Source organism: Cryptomeria japonica, chromosome 3, assembly GCF_030272615.1.
Source record: "Cryptomeria japonica chromosome 3, Sugi_1.0, whole genome shotgun sequence".
NCBI classification, from domain to species: domain Eukaryota; kingdom Viridiplantae; phylum Streptophyta; class Pinopsida; order Cupressales; family Cupressaceae; genus Cryptomeria; species Cryptomeria japonica.
The window spans coordinates 813,477,510-813,498,025 of NC_081407.1; the positions used below are offsets into that span (position 1 = coordinate 813,477,510).

Consider the following 20,516-nt stretch of genomic DNA (forward strand, 5'->3'; position numbering starts at 1 on the left):
CCACCGACACATCTAATGTTCATCACAAGGTCATTCACTTTAGCCATAAAGGATGTAATATTCTCATCTTCTCCCATTCTCAACAACTCACACTTCCCTTTCAAGCTTTGTGATTTAGCAACTTTCACATGTTTATCTCCTTCATACAGGGTTTGAAGTTTCACCCAAATCTCATTTGCAGTCTGCAATCCCATCACATTAGTCATCTTTGCATCAATTAAGGAACTTAGTAATCCTTCTTTAGCTCTAATATTACTTTCAGCATCCTTGATCTCAATTGCAGTAACAAGACCATTAGGAGGAATAGTGTATGCATTCTTTGTGATCTTCCAATAGTCTTCTCCAAGACAGTTCAAGTGAAATTCCATCCGGTGCTTCCATATAGAGTAGTTAGTTCCATCAAACCTCAGACTCTCCTTCTTGAAAATAATAGTTGTCATCCAAAATCTCCTCAATCCATCAAGCTCCTTCCAAAGGATCTATCTCTAATACCAATTGTTGATAGTAGTGTAGCAATAATGCAGGAAAATTGAGAGGGGGGGGAGTGAATTAGTTTTCACCAAACTTTAGCAAATTAACCTTAATTACAGATCTGATAATGAACGACAATAACAAAGATAATCACCACATAAAAAACACACATAACACATGGATTTCTGACATGGAAAACATGATTAAGGGAAAAAGCACGAGGAGAACCTACCCACAATATGATGATAGTTTGCAGTAGTATGTGTAAATATTAAAATGGAGAATGCACATGCATTTAGGCACACTACCTAGAGCTCACTGCTCAAAAACAACAAAGGGCTACAACCCTGGGAAGGCTCACTACCTTAAAAAGATCAAATGACAGTCTAGATTACATGAACTAAAAGAATAGAATCTCCAAATGCCTAATTATAGTTCTGGTTAAGCACATTATCTACATAATAATTCCACTCTTCTCTTCCACACTATCAAATAATAGATTCACTTGTTCACACATATAATAACCTCTCAAATCATAAACACAACTGGAAACACACAACTAACATGATTACATCTCCTATTTATACAATTCATCTACCTCACCCTTAATTTTGGCTCAACACATAAGACACAATTACAAAATTACATCACACGATACATAAATCCATAACTGGACCAATAAAATGTCAGCAAGGACATAGCATGGACCCAAATCAAATCCTCAAACATGCAAAACCATCAAATAATTTGCCAAGATCATCTGCAACATGCTACACCACCAAATATGTCGCATAACATGAAGAATACCACCAGACCAATAAAATCTTCATTAACTCACACCACAATCAATGTGGACCATCAAAACACATAGCACATGATTAGAGAACAACAACAAGTAATGTGAATTCCACCACAATCACTGCAACAAGTCATATGATGTGAACAACAACTGTCAATCACCCATTCATCTTTCTCATTAATTTTAGTAGCCAAAACTTTCTCTTCAATGTTACAACTTGTAGAATCAGTAGATACCGGATCATCTTCCTTGATAGCAATGAACATAATTTCATCTTCAAAATTTCCTTTCTCAAACTCCTCATCAGTTACACCTTCATCAACAACATAATAACACTTCTTCTGATATCTATACTTCTGATTAGGCTTGTAAGGCTTATCAGACTTTGACACTTTTTTTGCTCTTTAGGACACCTATAAGAAAAATGACCAAACTTATTGCAAGAAAAACATTTCAAAGGTAACTTCCCTTGATACTTACCATCTCCCTTAGGAAATCTTATAGCGATAAGTGCTTCAAGATCTTCTATCTCTTTCTCTTGTTCTTCCATATATGTCATTTCTCTTTCATATTTGGATACCCTAGTTGAACTTTCTCCCGTATCATACTTCTACCTCTCGGATATAGTAGCTTTAAATGCAGTCTCAATCTTACTATGTGATTCACCAAGTTCACTCAACTCAAAAGCAACAAGCTTTCCAACCAGTATATCTCTTTTCCTAGTTGTTACAGTCTAGATCTCATCAATAGCAACAACTTTATGTTTATAAGCAAGAGGCAAAGATCTCAATACCTTAGCAATAATCTCATCTTTTTCAAGGACTCCACCGATACATCTAATGTTCATCACAAGGTCATTCACTTTAACCATAAAGGATGTAATATTCTCATCTTTTCCCATTCTCATCAACTCATACTTCCCTTTCAAGCTTTGCAATTTAGCAAATTTCAAATGTTTATCTCCTTCATACAGGGTTTCAAGCGTCACCCAAATCTCATGTGCAGTCTGCAATCCCATCACATTAGTCAAGGAACTCAGTAATGATTCTTTATCTCTAATATTACTTTCAGCATCCTTGATCTCAATTGCAGTAACATGACCATTCAGAGGAATAGTGTATGCATTCTTTGTGATCTTCCAATAGTCTTCTCCAAGATAGTTCAAGTGAACTTCCATCTGGTGCTTCCATATAGAGTAGTTAGTTTCATCAAACCTCAGACTCTCCTTGAAAATAATAGCTGCCATCCCAAATCTCCTCAAGCCATCAAGCTCCTTCCAAAGTATCTATCTCTAATAACAATTATTGATAGCGGGATAGCAACAATGTAGGAAAATTGAGAGGGGGGGTGAATTAGTTTTCACCAAACTTTAGAAAATTAACCTTAATTACAAATCTGATAATGAACAGCAATAACAAAGATAACCACCACATAAAAAAAACACATAACACATGGATTTTTGACATGGAAAACATGATTAAGGGAAAAACCATTGTGGGAACCTACCCACAATATGATGATACTTTGCAGTAGTGTGTAAATATTACAATGGAGAATGCACATGCATTCAGGCACACTGCCTAGAGATCACTTCTCAAAACAACAAAGGGCTACAACCCTGGGAAGGCTCACTTCCTTAAAAAGGTTAGACGTCAATCTGAATTACATGACTGAAAGAATAGCATCTCCAAATGCCTAGTTATAGTTCTGGTTAAGCACATTGTCTACACAACAATTCCACTCTTATCTTCCACACTACCAAATGATAGATTCTCTTGTTCACACATATAATAACCTCTCAAATCATAAACACAACTACAAACACACAACTAACATGATTACATCTCCTATTTATACAATTCATCAACCTTACCCTTAAGATCGGCTCAACACATAAGACATAATTATAAAATTACATCACACGATACATAGATCCATAACTAGACCAATAAAATGTCAGCAAGGACATAACATTGACCCAAATCAAATCCTCGAACACACAAAACCATCAAATAATTTGCCAAGATCATTTGCAACGTGCTACACCACCAAATATGTCCTATAACATGAAGAATACCACCAGATCAATATAATCTTCATTAACATGCACCATGATCAACGTGGACCACAAAAACACATAGCACATGATTAGAGAACATCAACAAGAAATGTGAATTCCATCGCAATCACTGCAACAACTTGGATCATAAGATTCATCGTTAACACCATTACCTAAGCTCAAGAACACCAACTAACAAGCTAAAAGATACGCTTGTGAAGTTCCAAATAATGAGCCATCTGAACAAAGGACACACATGAATGTCCCAAACACTCTCTAAAATCCGCAACTCTATATATAATCATTCCGTAGCAATATGAATTAAATACTACCATTCTTCAACATAGAATACTGAAAAACCAGTCACCATACTGGACCACATAACTCGATCAAGTCACCTTGTAGCATCATGAAAATCATACTGAACCAACTAGAGATAAGCATCTCAAAACCCAATAAACTGCATCAGCACATCTACAGTAGATCACCAAAACCAACTCTTTGCAACAACCAATTCTCTACAACATAGGAATATGTTGACATCAATGACAACAACATATCCCAACAACTCTAATATCCAACACAAGGAAGGCCATACAATGCTCTCTAAGCTACTAGACATTCTCCATATGTTTGTTCACTACTATGATAAATTCTTCACTACTCAATAAGTTTTTCTTGAGGTCAATAGGGTTCTATGTGAGTGCCTTAATGTTGTTCCCTCTCAACTCTCTAAAGCCCAAAATATGTTTTGTGACCCACTACTCACCATCGAGAACTTTAGGAAGTTGTGTTCTCTATGGTCGATGATAAAGCCCCTGGATTTGATGGATTTCCTTGTGAATTTTAAAAATATTTTTGGCCTTTTATGAGACCTGATTTGCACAAGGTCTACTTGGAATCTTTTCATTCTCAATCTCTTGGTTAGTTAATTAACAAAGGGAATATGAAGTTCATACCTAAGGTAGGTGATCCTGAAGACATTTTTAAATCACGTCCTATTACCTTGCCCAATGTCTCCTAGAAGATTATAGCCAAGGCCCTAGATCTGAAGATTCATCATCTTTCTTTGCAGATTGTCTATCCTAAATAGATTGGTTTCATTAAATTTAGATCTATCCTCGATAATATCACTATGGTGTGGGAAGGTATAGAATGGACCCATTGGTCTAAATAGAGTGTTGTCTTTATGAAGATCGACATTTTCAAAGCATACAATTGGATTGAGTGGCCCTTCATTTTTCCATGTTAGAAGTTCTTGGTTTTGGTCATCATTTCATCTAATATGTAAATATGTTATTTGGTGATCATACGTTGCATCACCATTAATGACTATGAATCTTCGGCCTCTGAGTTATATAGATATATTCACTAGGGATACCCTTTGGCTCCTTGTATGTTCTAGCTACTAAAGGCTTTGTTTATTTGCTAGCTAACTCTATCTCCGCTAGGTAGGTTAGCGAAATTTCCATGCCTAAGTCACCTTCATAGCTTGTCAATGACCATTTCATGAATGAAACTTTTTTCACCCTCATTGAAGATGAGCACAATGTCCAAGAGGATCTCCAGTGTCATGACACCTTCTATTTGGCTTTTGGGTCAATGATTCAATGGCACAAAAGTCAAGGTTATCGACAATCCTTTCTCCTAGCTCCACACTAGATGCTCTAGTATGGGCGGAAGTGGATAGGTCATGGTGAAATATTTCAATTTTTTACTATTCCTTTCTCTTTCTAGGGTTCTCTTATGGACCTCTAGAGTGTGGTACTCACAAGAATGGAAAAAAAGTTGGCCTACTAGATCACCAAGCCACTCTCTTTAGTTGGAAAATTTTATATTTTCTCTAAAATTCATGCAGCCACCCATGTTTATTATTCATCTTGTTGGGATCCCTCAAAATCTTCTTACAATAAGCTTGAGAAGCTTCTCAAAGAATTTTTATGAGCCTCTTCAGATGATCATCATGGATTTCATAGAGTTGCTTGGTAGTTTTGTTAGCTCCCATGTGAGTCTAGAAGATTTGGTCTTCTTTCTATTCAAAAGAAAGTTCTAGCTTTGTGTGCTAAATGGGTCATTCATGCCATCTCTGACAATGAGGCTTGAAATATCTTTCTCTAACATTATATTTCTTCATGATTTCCTATAAATTGGCCCTCCTAGAAGGGGATTGGCTTTCATACCCTTCTCATTATGAAATATTGTGTTCATATTGAAGGCACTCTTGTGGCCAAATGCATTTGGAATGCTTGAGAAGTTGCCAAGCCTTGGATTTGGTGGACTGAGCCTAGTTTCAAGGATGGCTTGTCTTTCAATCAACACACTATTTTGTGGTCTCTACTAATTCCAATTTAGGGGCTTCTTTTGGCCTGTGTGCCTAGATTTTGTTCTCTATTCTTCAAAAACATTGCATCCAAACACCCCTCGAGAGAATTTTTCTCCAGAGCTACTATGAATCTTTATTCCTGGGAATATATGCAAACCCAATTCCAACTTATTTGGCTTGATTGAAAGACATTCAACATAGTCATGTCTCCTCTATCTCTAAATATGCTTCACAAATTGGTCATTCACTCTATGAAACCTTGGTGTAAAGATTGGCATTGGTTCCCCAAGACTCCTTTTTTTGTGAATAGTGGTACTTTATCTTTAATTTATGGAAATCGCTACTATTAATTAATAAAAGTTAAACAATCGAACAAGAATTTCATTTGGGAAACTTTTTAGAGTTAGTTTAATAGAATTAATAAGCAATATATCCCCTCAAACTGCATGTACTACAAAAATGTATACATATAGGTATGATAAAAGATATTAATACAAAACTTTAAATAATGAAATCTAATGGCAAACAAGTGCTACAAAGGATGTAATGATCCTAAAGCAATAAAAAAACATATGGATGCAACTCAATAAAATATGTTATGAAGAAACTAAGTAATTACAAATTATGCTTTTCAGTAGACTAAGCAATTAGAGATCCCAAATTTCTAATAATCTACTTTATTTCTAATTACATTAAAATTAAGGGCAGAGGTAAATAATTTAAGGGTACATGTAAAGAATTTAAGAGAAGTGTAATGGGGTGAAAAGTGAATTATGGAGAGATCAAGAGGAAAGCTTTTCTTCCCTCTGAGGAGAGATGAAAGTTTCACTACAGATTTCCTTTCAATCACCTCACACACATTACATTTAAAAGAGGGGGGGAATTCACTAGATCCAATCTCTTAGGAAAGAGATTGAATACTAAATAAATTGATAATGGTGTGAAGATGACAAGCTAACCCCTCTTTTAGAATGGAAAATGGTTGAATTATGTGTTTCGAGACTAAGTGTAAAAGTAGCAAAGAACTGAATATAACTTGAAATAGAAGCGTGAGATGAAGTTGCACACCTGGATCTAGCTATAATATGTTGAGATAAAGCTGCCCTATGAATTTGAGGAAAAGTTGTCAGGACCGTGTTGAAAGTGCACACGGTCCTCCAAAAAATCCGTGAAACGAAAAGGGTTTTTTCACCTCTGTGAATGGAGTCCAAACCTGCAAATACAACTATGTACTTGCAACCTACACACAAAAAAGAGAGGAAAAGGAGTTGGTATTAGGGGTTTGCCTTCGGGTCAAACCCCAGTTTTGGAATTAACCAAATGATGAAAGAAAGTACTTGCAAGTAAATGTAAATGAAAGACTAAAATGTAATTCACCTCAAGGGAGGTTGTAGATAGAATTGTTTGTATGGAATTGAGTGTTGAAAGGGATCTCCTCTTCAATGGTTGAATCCTTGACTTGAATGCAACACCTAGCCTTGAAGGGAGACTTGAGAATGCTCAATGCTTGAAAGGAATTCTTGAATGCTTGAATTCTTGAACTTATTACCACTCTTCTCTTATTGAACTTATGCAAATGAGAGGACAAATGTGACTTATATATTCATCTATTAGGGTTATTGGACTGATTTTCATCATAGGCTGACATAGGGAAATTTTTCTCATTGAAAATGCAAAGACCAATGCATAGGATAGGATAGAGGGGGCCCAAAATAGGGTAGGGACAGGGGCACCACATCCCTATCCTAGGGGGGACAAGGGCACCACGCCCTTGTCCTTCCCTTATCACATGATAGGAAGCAGGTTCAAGTAGTGCCAGGGGGGCAAAAAAAGTGAAGTTCTAGGGATTGAGAAAGTCTCGGGTCTCCGATTAGGCTTGGCGATTCAGTTTGCCAACATGAAGACCCTAATGTGGTCGAAAATTACAAGGATCGCAATTTTATGACACTACAGGAAGATGTAAAGAATTTAAGGAAAAAGGAAAGAATTAAAGGGAAGAAAGAATTTAAGGGCAATTTTAAAGAATTTAAAGGCAAATGAAAAGAACTTAAGTGCAAATGGAAAGAACTATAAGGGCAAATATAAATAATTTAAGACAAGATGTAAATATGGACAAAATTTATGTCATTCTATCAGGGATGATGGACTAAATTTATGACATGCATTAGGGTTGAATGGATTTGTGAAGTTCTTGTCTAGTGGCAACTAAAGTTGAAAAATTAAAGAGTATACTACAACATCTATGACCACAAAAAGTGTTTGGTAAAGAAAGCCACCTATATCTATATGAGTATGTGGATAATGTAAGATGTCATTACAATTGAACACATGCTTCATCTTGCTTCAAATTTACAATTGAAATCAAATTTTTATTTTATAATGCTCCACCTTCATTATCAATAGAATCTCAACAATGAATGTGAATGAGAATGTTAGGAAAGTTGTAAAGATTCCAATGTGCTAATTGTAGAAAATGAGTTTCAATAGTAATGAAAAATAAAATGAGAAGGTAATAGAAAAAGGGAATAATAAAAATGTATTCTCAATACATATTTATAATTACATTAATATAAAAGGCAAATCTAAAGAATTTAAGATTAGATGTAAAGAAAGTAAAGACTAAGATGAAGACATTAGATCGGATATGCATATAGACAACATTGCCAACAATACTTACATCATCATACTTCAAATGATCTTGTTCACACACACAGACACACACACACACACACGCGCGTGTGCATGCACACACACACACATGTATGTAAAGATATTATTCAATGATCACATTCACCATACACACTGGATCAATGAGCACTCCTCATGAGAGTTTGCCTTTTATCTTCATAGTAATATACCATGGGCCATCAGGTGCAATAATAGTCTCACTGGGATCAAGGGTAATGCATATGTCCTTAGGGGGTGTAGGTTTGTCAATTAGATTCACAACATTATTAGACTCAATACCAAGTTTATTCGAAGAAAAGGAAAGAAACTCAAAGTCAACAACATCAGTGGAGTGGGAAGGAAAATGATTGGTGAAGATTTGGATATTTTGATTAGGAGGAGGTATGGATTTTTTTCCATTATCATTCACACCAACTATAGATATGGTATTATTATTAATGAAATCTTGAGTCTTACTCCTCAAAGTCTAAAACTTCTCAGAATCATGGTCAGGTTGATGATGATCTTGGTAAAAGGCTTTGGGATCATGATAAGATGGAAAATGTTTAGATGTATCAATTGGCTTGATGGGAGGAAGTTTCAACATATTAGAATTTATCAACCTTGACATTATACTATGCAAAGACTTAGAAAGAGGAGTAATTATTTTCTAAAGTATTTGGATAAAGGGGCCACACCTGATGTCGAGGCTTCCACTTGAGTATTGATGTCATTTATCTTGATGTATTCTTTATTCAGTTTAAACTTCACAAAATGTTGTGAGAACTCTCATTCTTATCAATCAGAGCCATTGAAGGAGATGATTCGAATTGACTCACTTGAAGGTGATAATTACGAAGCAATTCACACAATTGCATAAAGGAATTAAACTTAAAAAATAGAAACTAATCCCTAATGTTTTTTTGTAAATTAACAATAAAAAATATTTGAACATCATGATCAAGCATAGGATAAGCAATTTGAGAATACAAATGTTTTAATCTACCAATAAAATTAGCCACTTTTTCTTTAACTCCTTGCTTATAATGAATAAAACTAGTGAAAGCAATCTTAGGACCAATATTATTGTGAAATTGTTGACTATAAGAATTAGCTAACTGTTTAAATGATGTAATATGATAAGGAGACAAAGAAAAATACCATTGCAAATCTTTATCCCTAAAGGTTCGAGTAAACAATTTAGTCATAAGTCTTTGGTCATGAGTGAAATCACTGCACAAATTTTGAAATGTTTTCACAAGAGTCAAGGGGTCACCTTTTGCATTGTATAATAGCAATTGAGGGACTTCCATATGCTAAGGAGGGATAGTGCAGACAATGTCATAAGATAATGGGATAGCTACATCAAATATGGGCACATTAAATTTGGATTGAGTAATGGAAGCCAATTGTTGTTGTAGGGATGTAACTAATCAATAATTAAATTGTTTTTTATAATATTATTGAAAAATAAATTAATATTTATATGTTAAAAAAATGACTTTAAGTATAATATTTTTTGAAATGAAATAATCTTTGTTTTGATGGAGTGAAAAAAGATAGTGGAGTGCAAAAAATTGAAGGGCATCTTATACTACCAACAAATCATATTGGAATTTTCAACCATCCTAAAATTTTCCACGATGGCAAATTTAATCCCACAAGGATCAAGTCAAATTCAACTTGGCAAGCATTTCACAAAAGGAAAAAATGATAGAATACAAAGGAAAGACCATCGAGAGGCAAGATGGAAAGATGGACTGCCCATCAACTGGAATTAGTTCGCCCCCAGATTGGGACAACTCTTACTAAAAATTGATAGGAGACAGATCATAGGCAATAGACTTTGTCGTAGGGGGGAAACAACATCAAATTGGACATTTAATAAAGAATATCCAAAAAATAGATAGCAAATTGATAAATAGGGCAATAATGGAAAATAGGAATCAATCGAGGAAAAATGATAGTATGCCCCAAGCAAAATTAATTACAAAAACATGGTTATCTCCTTGAAAAACCTAGGACCAATATGAGGATACCTTGTGGAATGTAGTCTCTAAGTTGTGAAATGGATTGGAGGAAACAACCAATGGGAGGAAATTGTAGATTGGTGGTCAATACAATTTGAAGGATAGTTAAGTGTTCAAAACCTAGAGAATGGTTTTTTCCTAGTAGATTGCATATACAAATATTTAAAAAGAGAAATTTTATATGGAAAACTAATATTTTGTGAGGGGTTCTCATTTTATCAAGTAGATTGGAAGCCCAACTTTGATCCAATAAACTGCAAACCTAAGAGGTTCCTAAGATGGATAAATCTAAAAAAATCCACCCTCTGAATATTGGAGTTTAGAAGCTTTAGAAAATATTGGAGAAGCACTACAATCCTTCATAGGGATAGAAGAAGAATTATTTTGTGGAAATTGGGTGTGTAGGCCAAAATCCTAGTTGATCTAGACAATTATTTGAGATATTTGGACAATTTAGAGATTAAAATTGGTAAAGGAAAATGGAGACAAAGAATAGAAGTGAATCTGAATGAGAAGGGGGGAAGATGCATCTTAGGGTATGGGTTTCATGCAGGCAACTCAAAGAATAATGAAGTCAATAACAAAAGTAGAAAGAAGGCTCTTTCCCCTATTCCACAAAGTAAAAATATAGAAGGCGATCAGACTTTACAATTTAACTCAGATAATATGGATCTAGAGGAAGGAGAATGGATAGAAAGAGACCTAATGAAATTGGATCGAGGGAAGGAGAATATTCTCAACAACACAATGGAATACCAATCCGATTTTAATAAGGATGTTGAAAGAATGAGAGAGGAAGAACTAACCTGTCTCAAGAATGAAGTTGAAGCCATTCAAAAATAAATAGATAGAATATTGGCCGTTAACTAAGAAAGTGAGCTTATCCAGCATATCTTGGACAATGAGAGAAACATAATAAGAGCCTAAAGAAAATCATGAAATTGGCTCACAACTCTATACATAAAGAGGATCAAATAGAGCTAAAGGCAATAATTTCAAGGATAAAGTTGGGATCACTCAAAACATTGGAGAGAATAATATGAAATTAGTGTTCCTAGAATTGGAAGTGGTTAATGAATTCGTTGGCATTTCACAAACTCTAGAAAAAGAAGATGAGGAGACTACTAAAAAAAAATATAAAGTGATTAGCCAAATTTTGGAGTTGGATGAAATGGAAGAGGCTAAGTAGGAAGCTATTTTTGGGGTTGAGGAGCTTCTAGTGGCATTGGAAGAGATGGAAAAAAACAAGAAAGGTGGTCTTCTCCAAAATATGGCCAATAGTTCAACAAACTATACTGTGGAATGACATTAGGCAAAATAAAAGGGGGAAAATATTTATTAGAACTAAGATCCAAAGATGGGAATGCAGAGGATCAAACCAAAATAACTTCACTTTTGAAATTAGGGAAAAGCAACACCCTTCCTCAAGGGCCATGATTCTCTTAACTTGCAATGTTAGGGGCGTAAATGCCCCTAACAAGCACCACATGGTTAGGCTTTGATCTCTACATCAAACGCATATAATTTTGTTGCAAGAGACAAAATTAACCAATGATGAGATGACCCTTTTTCTCAAGAAACTTGGTAATTGGAAATCAGCATGGTTCCAATCAGAAGGAGCCTCTAGGGGGCTTGCTATTCTTTGGAGGCCTAGGGGGGTTTCTTTTGACAAGTTGGTAGATGAGAACAACTAGATTGGAGGGAGCATCAAGAGCCTATCCCTAAATTTAATTTTTTTTATTGTGGAAAGTGTATGGACCAGTCTCTAACACCAAAAACTGAAAAGTTTGGGAGGAACTAGATATTTTTCTTTCTACCTTTCCTTTTCTGCATAAGATTATTAGAGGATATTTCAATGGCATTCTTTGTTCAAATGATAGAAAAGGGGGAATTCAGAGGATTAGTCAATCACAGTTTGATTTTAAGGGATGGGTCAACAAGAATAATTTGCTAGAAGTTGAATCAGGAAAGGGAGTTTTGACTTGGAACAATAGGCATTTGGGATTCAGTAACATTGCTAAAAAATTAGATAGATTTTTCTTCCAAGGAGACCTTTCCACCTTTCCCTTTGGTCTTAAGGCCTCCATATTTCCATGCTCAACGTCAAATCATTTCCCAATTCAACTAATGTTTAAAGGAGATAAGAAACTAGTTTGTCACCCCTTCAAGTTTGAGAATATGTGGATGAGAAAAAAAAAATCTTCAAGGTGATAGAATGTTGGTAGAAGGAAGAACTATTCTGTGGCTCTAAAAAAATTTACTTTGTAGAAAATCTCAAATCACAAGCAAAAACTTCTGAAGTGGAATAGAGAGAATTTAAAATATATTTTTACATCAAAGAAGGATTTAGAAAAGGAATTGGATATCTTGAATCAACAAGTAATGGAGATAGGAATGGATTAGGAAACATATCTTAAGGAGGAGTTATCATCCAAATATGAGGATATCTTTATAGTTCTGATACTAAATATGATTAGTACAAATGCCAAGCTAACAATATGAGAGGGGGGGGTGAATCATTCAAACTTAATCTTCAATAAAAACAACAGATTCAACCTCGGTAACCTTATCAGAAAAACAGTAATGTATGCAGACCCATAAATAGATAAGATCACAAACATATAACACCATATTTAACATGGAAACCCAAATAGGAAAAAACCACTGTGGGATTTCGGACCCATTAAGAAATATACTCTTCTAGAGTATGCTCGGTTAAAAGCAAATCCTATTAAAGATTACAAACACATTGCTAGATGTGAAGGGATTTCCCTCAGATCTGTTAGGATCTTCACTTTGTTAGAAGTGACCTTGTTAAAGGATTTCAAACACTCAATAAGAATGTCACCTTGCTAGAGGATTTTACAAATAAGACTATTAAGTCCACTCGGTTAAGAGATTTTTAGCTACTTCTCAAAATAACAGTAATAAAAATATGTCTACAACTTCACATCTAAAAATGCTGAAGCAGATTCTTATTTGCTCAATACAATCAATTCATAGGACTTATCTTGTCCCTCTGTTGGGCTCTATACTCTATTATCAAAAGAGGTCTTCAAGCTTCTGTGCTCGGTAATCACTATGTAGCATCCCTATGCATACACCTGCCCGCATACATTGTTTATCAACAATTTCCTATTTATAAACAATCTTCCAACCTATTAATCTCCTTGATCACATTTCCCATGATCAATCATAGCCAGCAGATCTTCAATCTTGTCCAGGTTCAATGTATCCTTCGATCTGAAAATGTTTTACCCCACCTTGGAACTTGCATTTTCACCTTGGAACTTGTGTTAGGGTATTGCAATTCAATCTGAGCTATAGATCTTCTTGTCGATATTTCTTTACCATAGATTCTTTAACAATCTTCATACATGGCTTACCAATCATTTAATTCGCTCCAGCTCATCAACTTCCTTCATTAAATATCACATGTAAACATTTAATGCATTATGTTATAGCTCGGTTGTAACTCGGTAAATACTAAACTTCACTCGGTAGACATTCTTCCTTCATTAACCGATAGTGATAACCTTAGGGTTTACCAACTAGGTTCCTTAGGGTTTCACCGACTAGGTTCTTTACTCGGTAACATAGTATAGTATTAACCTTTCAAACAATAGCATATGTAGGATATCAAAACAATCTAAACATCATGATCTCATCATTGTCTAACTCAGTAATAGTTGCCCATTGAATAACTTATCCCCTTATTCATCATATTCTTTCTGTGTCTTTTACCGACATCTTTATACTCATCAAATCATACTTCTTAAGATATGGCAACATACTGAATTAGAAAATCAATGTCTTGACATCAATGACAAAATAATAATATTAAGACAGTAATCATCCTTAATCAGTTATATCCATAGTCATCAAGAACCTTCTCAATATCCTTATTGAAATGCCAACAATCTCTCATTGTAATTGGAATGCCAACCTTCTTCTTGTCTGTTACAATGCCAACAATCTTGGCTAAGGAGGAAACTTTCTAGAGGCAAAATTCCAAAGAAACTTAGTAGTTTCTAGATAAGATAGTTCTACCATAAAGAACCCAAAGGAGATTTCCATGTATACAGTTCACTTCTTCATAGAGATCCTAAATAATTGGGAAGGCTTTGATTGGAGGAATCAACAAACCTTCATTGCTAACATTCCCAATATAGTCATAGAGGAACAAAATTGTATACTAATAGGAAAAATCACTAACTAAAGAGGAAATTAAGGCATCATTAGATCAGCTACACCCAAATAAGGCTTCGAGCTTAGATGATTTCTAGTTGGATTCTTTTAAAAGTGTTGGTATATCCTAGGTGAAGAGATAACTAAGACCATTGAGGCTACTAGAACTTCAAGAAGGTTTCGGAGGGAGATCAACAATACCTTCATTGCCCTCATTCTCAAGAAGGAGATGGCTACAAGTTTGGATGAATTTAGGCCTATTTTATTTTGCAATACTATTTTATAAAATTATGACAAAGGTCATGGCAAATAGATTAAATATAGATTAAATTGCATACTTCCTCACATCATCATTAGATCAGCTACACCCAGATAAGGCTTTGAGCTCAGATGATTTCCCAGTTGGATTCTTTTAAAAGTGTTGGTATATCCTAGGTGAAGAGATAACTAAGACCATTGAGGCTACTAGAACTTCAGAAAAGTTTCGGAGGGAGATCAACAATACCTTCATTTCCCTCATTCTCAAGAAGGAGATGGCTACAAGTTTGGATGACTTTAGGCCTATTTTATTTTGCAATACTATTTTATAAAATTATGACAAAGGTCATGGCAAATAGATTAAATATAGTTTTAATTGTATACTTCCTCACATCATCTTAGAAGAGTAGACTAGGTTTGTCCTAGGTAGATCAATCTTTGATGGAGTAATTATTGCTCAAGAAGCAATCCACTCCATACAGAGCAATAAGTCATCAAGTATGCTCATCAAGATTTATATCCAAAAGGCATATGACAAGGTAGATTGGAGGTTCTTATGCAAATGTTTAGAGACCTTTGGATTTAGCAGACAATGTGTGAAGTCCAAAATTTTATATTCTTATCAATGGTTCACATGAAGGTTTTTTTGAGATCTCTAGAGGAATAATGCAAGGGGATCCCCTATCCCCTTTCCTCTTTATTATTATGGCCAAATCTCCAAGGAGAGCCCTAAAGAACTCTCACAACAGAGGGATAATAGAAGGAATACAAATCATAAGTGGTCTACTTGCTATTACTCATCAACAATTTGTTGATGATACTATGTTATTTGGTGCTAGGAAGAAAAGAAAAGCATTATAGTTTAGGAATATTTGGAGGCAATATGCAATTAATTAGGATATTAGATTAGTCATTGAAAATAAGAAGTTTTCTTCTTTTCAATGGAACCAAGGAAAGAGGTTGAGATTCTGTAGTCTCTTGGATTTAAATAAGGCAAACTTCCATGCATCTATTTAGGACTTCCCTTGAACAAAAGACTGAAATCCACTAAATTATGGAATCCACTAAAGGAGAAGATGTAGAAACAACTATCGTCATGGAAAAGTAGGTGGTTATCTTAGGTAGGTAGGCTTATCATGTTAAGATCAGTTATCTCTTCCCTTCCAGTATATCTACTTTCTTGTCTCACATTTACAATGGGAATGAACACAAAATTGGTGTAGCTTATGAGAAAATTCATTTGTCAAGGTAGTGAGAAAAAGAAGAAATTGGCAAGATTTCAAGGAGAAAAATTTGCAGACCCAAGGAGTTTGGGTGGGCTGGTTTGAGGAACTAGCTATGGTAGAATAAGGCATTGGATGCCAAACTTTCCTAGAGAATGTATAAGGAATTGTATTTAAAATGAGTGAGAATTCTACAACACAAATATTTGGAGAACTCTAATGCATGTGGGATTTTTAGAGCCCCAAATCCTCCCATGGGTTTTAGAGTATGGAATTTCATACTTAATTGTAGATCACTTTTTTAGGAGAAGATATCTTGGGATATATTAGAAGGTAGGTCAGCCTTATTATGGGAAGACTCTTGGACTAGTCTTTATGCTATTGATGACATGATGGATACTAGTAGGATCAAAATTTATTTTAAATAGCATTGGGGAGCCATAGTGAGGGATTATGTGGAACTGTCAGATAATCATCCTTATTATGGTTGGCAATCTAAAATATGGATGACATCCCCCTACCTGTTGGGGATTTGGATCAACTCAAATAGATCTTGAAGGAAAGGATAGTGACTTTTAGAGATGGACCAGACATGTTAATATGGACGGGCTCCGAAACATGATAGTATAACACCAGGGAGGGTTATAGAAGCATCATCCATAACTTGAATTTGATGAAGACAAAACTTCCTTTGGAGCTATGTTGGAGAAAACTATGATTATCCAAGGTAGGGGTATTTTCTTGGGTTTCTCTTCAAGGAAGAATTACAGTTGTTGACTGGTTCAAGAAAATGGGATTTGAAGGACCCTGTAGGTTTATATTATGCAAGAATGTTGAAGAAGCAGTAGATCATATATTTCTCAACTACCCTTATTCATGAACATGTTGGTGATAGCTATGAGCTAGATTAGGGTGGGGTTACTGCTCTCCCAAATGATATATTAAGCACTTATAAAGGTTGGCCACAACATAGAGGGAAAAATCTCTTTGGAAACTTTTGGATTTGTAGTTCATCGATACTTCTATGGGAATTATGGAAAGAGAGAAATAGAAGGATCTTTCAAACCAAGCCTATGACTAGGGAGAGATTACTCAATAACGTGGAGATGACTATTGTGGAGACTGCTAACAACACGAACTCAACACATGTAACAAAAGGCATCAAATTCACAGTTTGGGATAATAATATGAAGAATGTTTGGTGTGGCCTAAAGATATCCCCCTTCTTTAGCATTGGAGGTGATTCTAGCAGGAAGGAAAGGCAAGCTTGCTCTTGGATACCCCCTCAATTCAGTTGGTTCAAATTAAACTTTGATGGAGCTTCACATCGCAACCTAGGGGCCTTTGGGGCTGGTGGGATCGTTCACCTCTAGGATAGCTCTATCGTGGCACGATTCTCTTCACCTTTGAAGGAGAACACTAACCATAAAGTATAATTCAATGTGTTAATAGAAGGTCTACTACTATGCAAGGATTTGGAGATTGACAAGATTGAAATTGAAGGGGATCCAATTGTAGTAGTTAATGTGGTTAGATCCAAAGCCACTCCAAATTGGAGGTTGAAATCTTTACTAGAGACGACTCTAGAGATTTTGGAGTTCTTTGATGATTTTATTATCAATCACATATACAAAGAAGGGAATAGGGTCGCTAACAAGTTGGCTAATGTAGTTGCAAATGCACTTCTTTTTTGCAAATTGGGTCCTATTGATTAATCGTGAGTGGCGTTGATGGGCAGGATGATTAGTCTAATCAAGTAGTCAAGAAAACAACTTTGTCGACTACTCCAATTCTCATGATGGGTTGATTCATTTGTTGGGATGTGATTCCAGCATAGGTGGCATGAGACTTTTTATTTATTTTAGGCTATTAGAGGGAAAAGATGCACACATTGAGTATACATCATGAGGCTGGTGAGTTGGCCAGCTAACCCTTTGGGACACGTTAGCTACACCTTGGCATGCATAATAAGGAACAATTATATCTTCAATACCAAGGTGGAAAATTATCATTTAATGAATAGGATCGATGGATAAACTTGCCAACCTGTTTCACGTAGGTTCAAGGTCACATCTTGATGAATGTTTGTCAATTTGCTAAATTTGGAGCATTTCAAAATGATGGAAAGGACAACTTGGATTTGAATCATTATGATGCATTTAATCATTACTCTATCTAAAAGAGTAGAGCGAAATGGGTTATCTTTATATACCTCTTAGTAATAGTGGATACATTCTAAGCTCTATATTTTCTCTTTGCGTTGTTGACCTTCTTCCCAATGGATTCTCCAATTAGGCTCATCTCTGAGAAGAGGCATTTTTCATTTCTTGGTGGAGTGACCAACAAATGTCTAGCTGAAGTATTGAATCTGTCTCATCATTTATTCTATCATGTGATCAAGCAGATTTTGGGGGGAGAATTCATCAGGGCAAACCATAGGTATAGAGTGAATTCGAATATTCTTGCCTTTTTTCTGGCCACTATTTTGTGGATGGGAGAGAAAAAGCTAGTTGCTAAAGAATTGTGTAGAAGGGTCTTCAATAATGTCTTCCTAGGAGATATTGATCGAGTGCTTCTGAATGTGGATAATAATCTAACCATTCCCTACCATAAACACTATTTCATTATTAGATTTTCGAGGTTAGAGGTTCCTAGGTTTCTTGTGCTCTCCATGGGTGATATGCCTATTTATATTAGGAGACCCATTATTCAGATGTTTGGATTTCCTCAAAAAGGCTCATGGGTTTCACCCTGAATGGACTGCTTGTTGAAATTATCAAAGATGAGGTGGATGAAGAGGTTGATTGGGTGGTGGAATTCAAACATGATTAAGAGATTGATGGCATGTGTAATGAAGATCCAAGTGATGTTGAACTAGAAATGGAGATAGAAATAGTGGAGGTTGTTGGGGCTACAACAGAGGGAGCTCATCATGGCTCTCATCATGGTTCAAACTTGGCTGATGTTGGTCCTTCAGATGCCCTTGCTTCCAATGATTTGGGTCTAGTGATTGAAGGTGTTTTCATCATGGCTTCTCGATTTTGTATGATTTTGTATGGACAATTCTTTTGAAACCATTGTCTTAGTCTCTGTGTAGTATGAATAGGAGCATGTTCTATCGAGACAAGATAGTTGTTTTTAGTCTGTATCTCTCGATTGGTCACCATGGTTATGACTTGAAACAATATTTGGCCCTTTTGCTTTGTAAATTTTTTTGACAATTAATATAATACCCTATATGACCTCGGGCTTTTAAAGATAAATAAATATTTATATGTTTAAAACTATTCATTTTTTTAAAAATAAATAGGCAATTTTAAAATAATTATAAAATAATTTTAAGTTGAAATAAATAACTCATGAAATAATTCTTATATTAACAATACAAATAATATAAAAGTGGACAAAATTAAATGGCATGGTAACTTTTATTACAAGGCAAGTATGAGGTGAATATAGTCATATTAAATTAGGTTACATAATTATAAATAAAATTATTTTAAAATTTAAAACTATAATTATTAAGTTAATACTATATTTTATATAAGATTTTTTTTTTTAATTTTTAATTTTAAATTATAATAATTTATCATTATAAGTATTTTAATCAATTATGTTATAACTCTAGTTTTAATTAATTATTTTTCTAATTTATAATATTAGAAAATTTAACTAAATAATTTTGTATAATAATTAAATTATAAATATAAATATTATTAAAAATTTTGTTATTATAATTATATTTATATGATTTTATATTAAATAGAATATACTTAATAAAATGATTTTATTTGCATTGTTATACTTTTTTATAATGATAATATATCGTGACAAAATGTTTTGGTTCATCGCGATAAACATGAAATGTAAAATAAAGTCGCATCATCAACAGCAGGGTTCGAACCTGCGCGGGCGAAGCCCAACAGATTTCAAGTCTGTCTCCTTAAGCACTCGGACATATTGACGGATTGGTATTTACTACATAAAAACTATATTAAATAAGTAAACTCAACTGAAATTTGTAGTATAACGTTCTAATTCGAGTTCATGTGCGTAAAGCTTGTTTTGCACGTCAACACGAGTTTGGGAATTAATGCACTAGTCTATTTGATTTGCAAAAACTTGTTTCAATAAAATTATATTAAATAATTATAAAAAAATTACAAAATATGCTTATCATGTTATTGTGAGTTTGCAATTAATTTATCTAACAAAATGATTAATTATTATTAATAAATAAATAAGTTTAAGCGTAAGACTTAGGGTGATTATGATATTGAAATAAATGTTTACAATTTAATAATAAATAAGGATTAGTTTTTGGTTTAATGTTGATATGATTTAACAATATATTTCAATTGTTTTGACCTTCCACAAAAATAATAGAATATGTTACTATTCAAGTTTCTTTTATGAATTTAGGATCACCTTACTTGTCTGTGAATATGACCCTTCTCTGAGGACATGAAATTTACTAAATTTTATATTTGTAAAATGT

General features: G+C 34.5%; 1 non-coding gene across 1 annotated transcript; it reads right to left on the reverse strand.

The window, feature by feature from the left end:
- Window positions 1-19,901: 19,901 nt before the first annotated feature.
- TRNAS-UGA (transfer RNA serine (anticodon UGA)) lies at window positions 19,902-19,983 on the reverse strand. The gene has a single exon. It is a non-coding gene; the product is annotated as a tRNA-Ser (tRNA).
- Window positions 19,984-20,516: the final 533 nt, after the last annotated feature.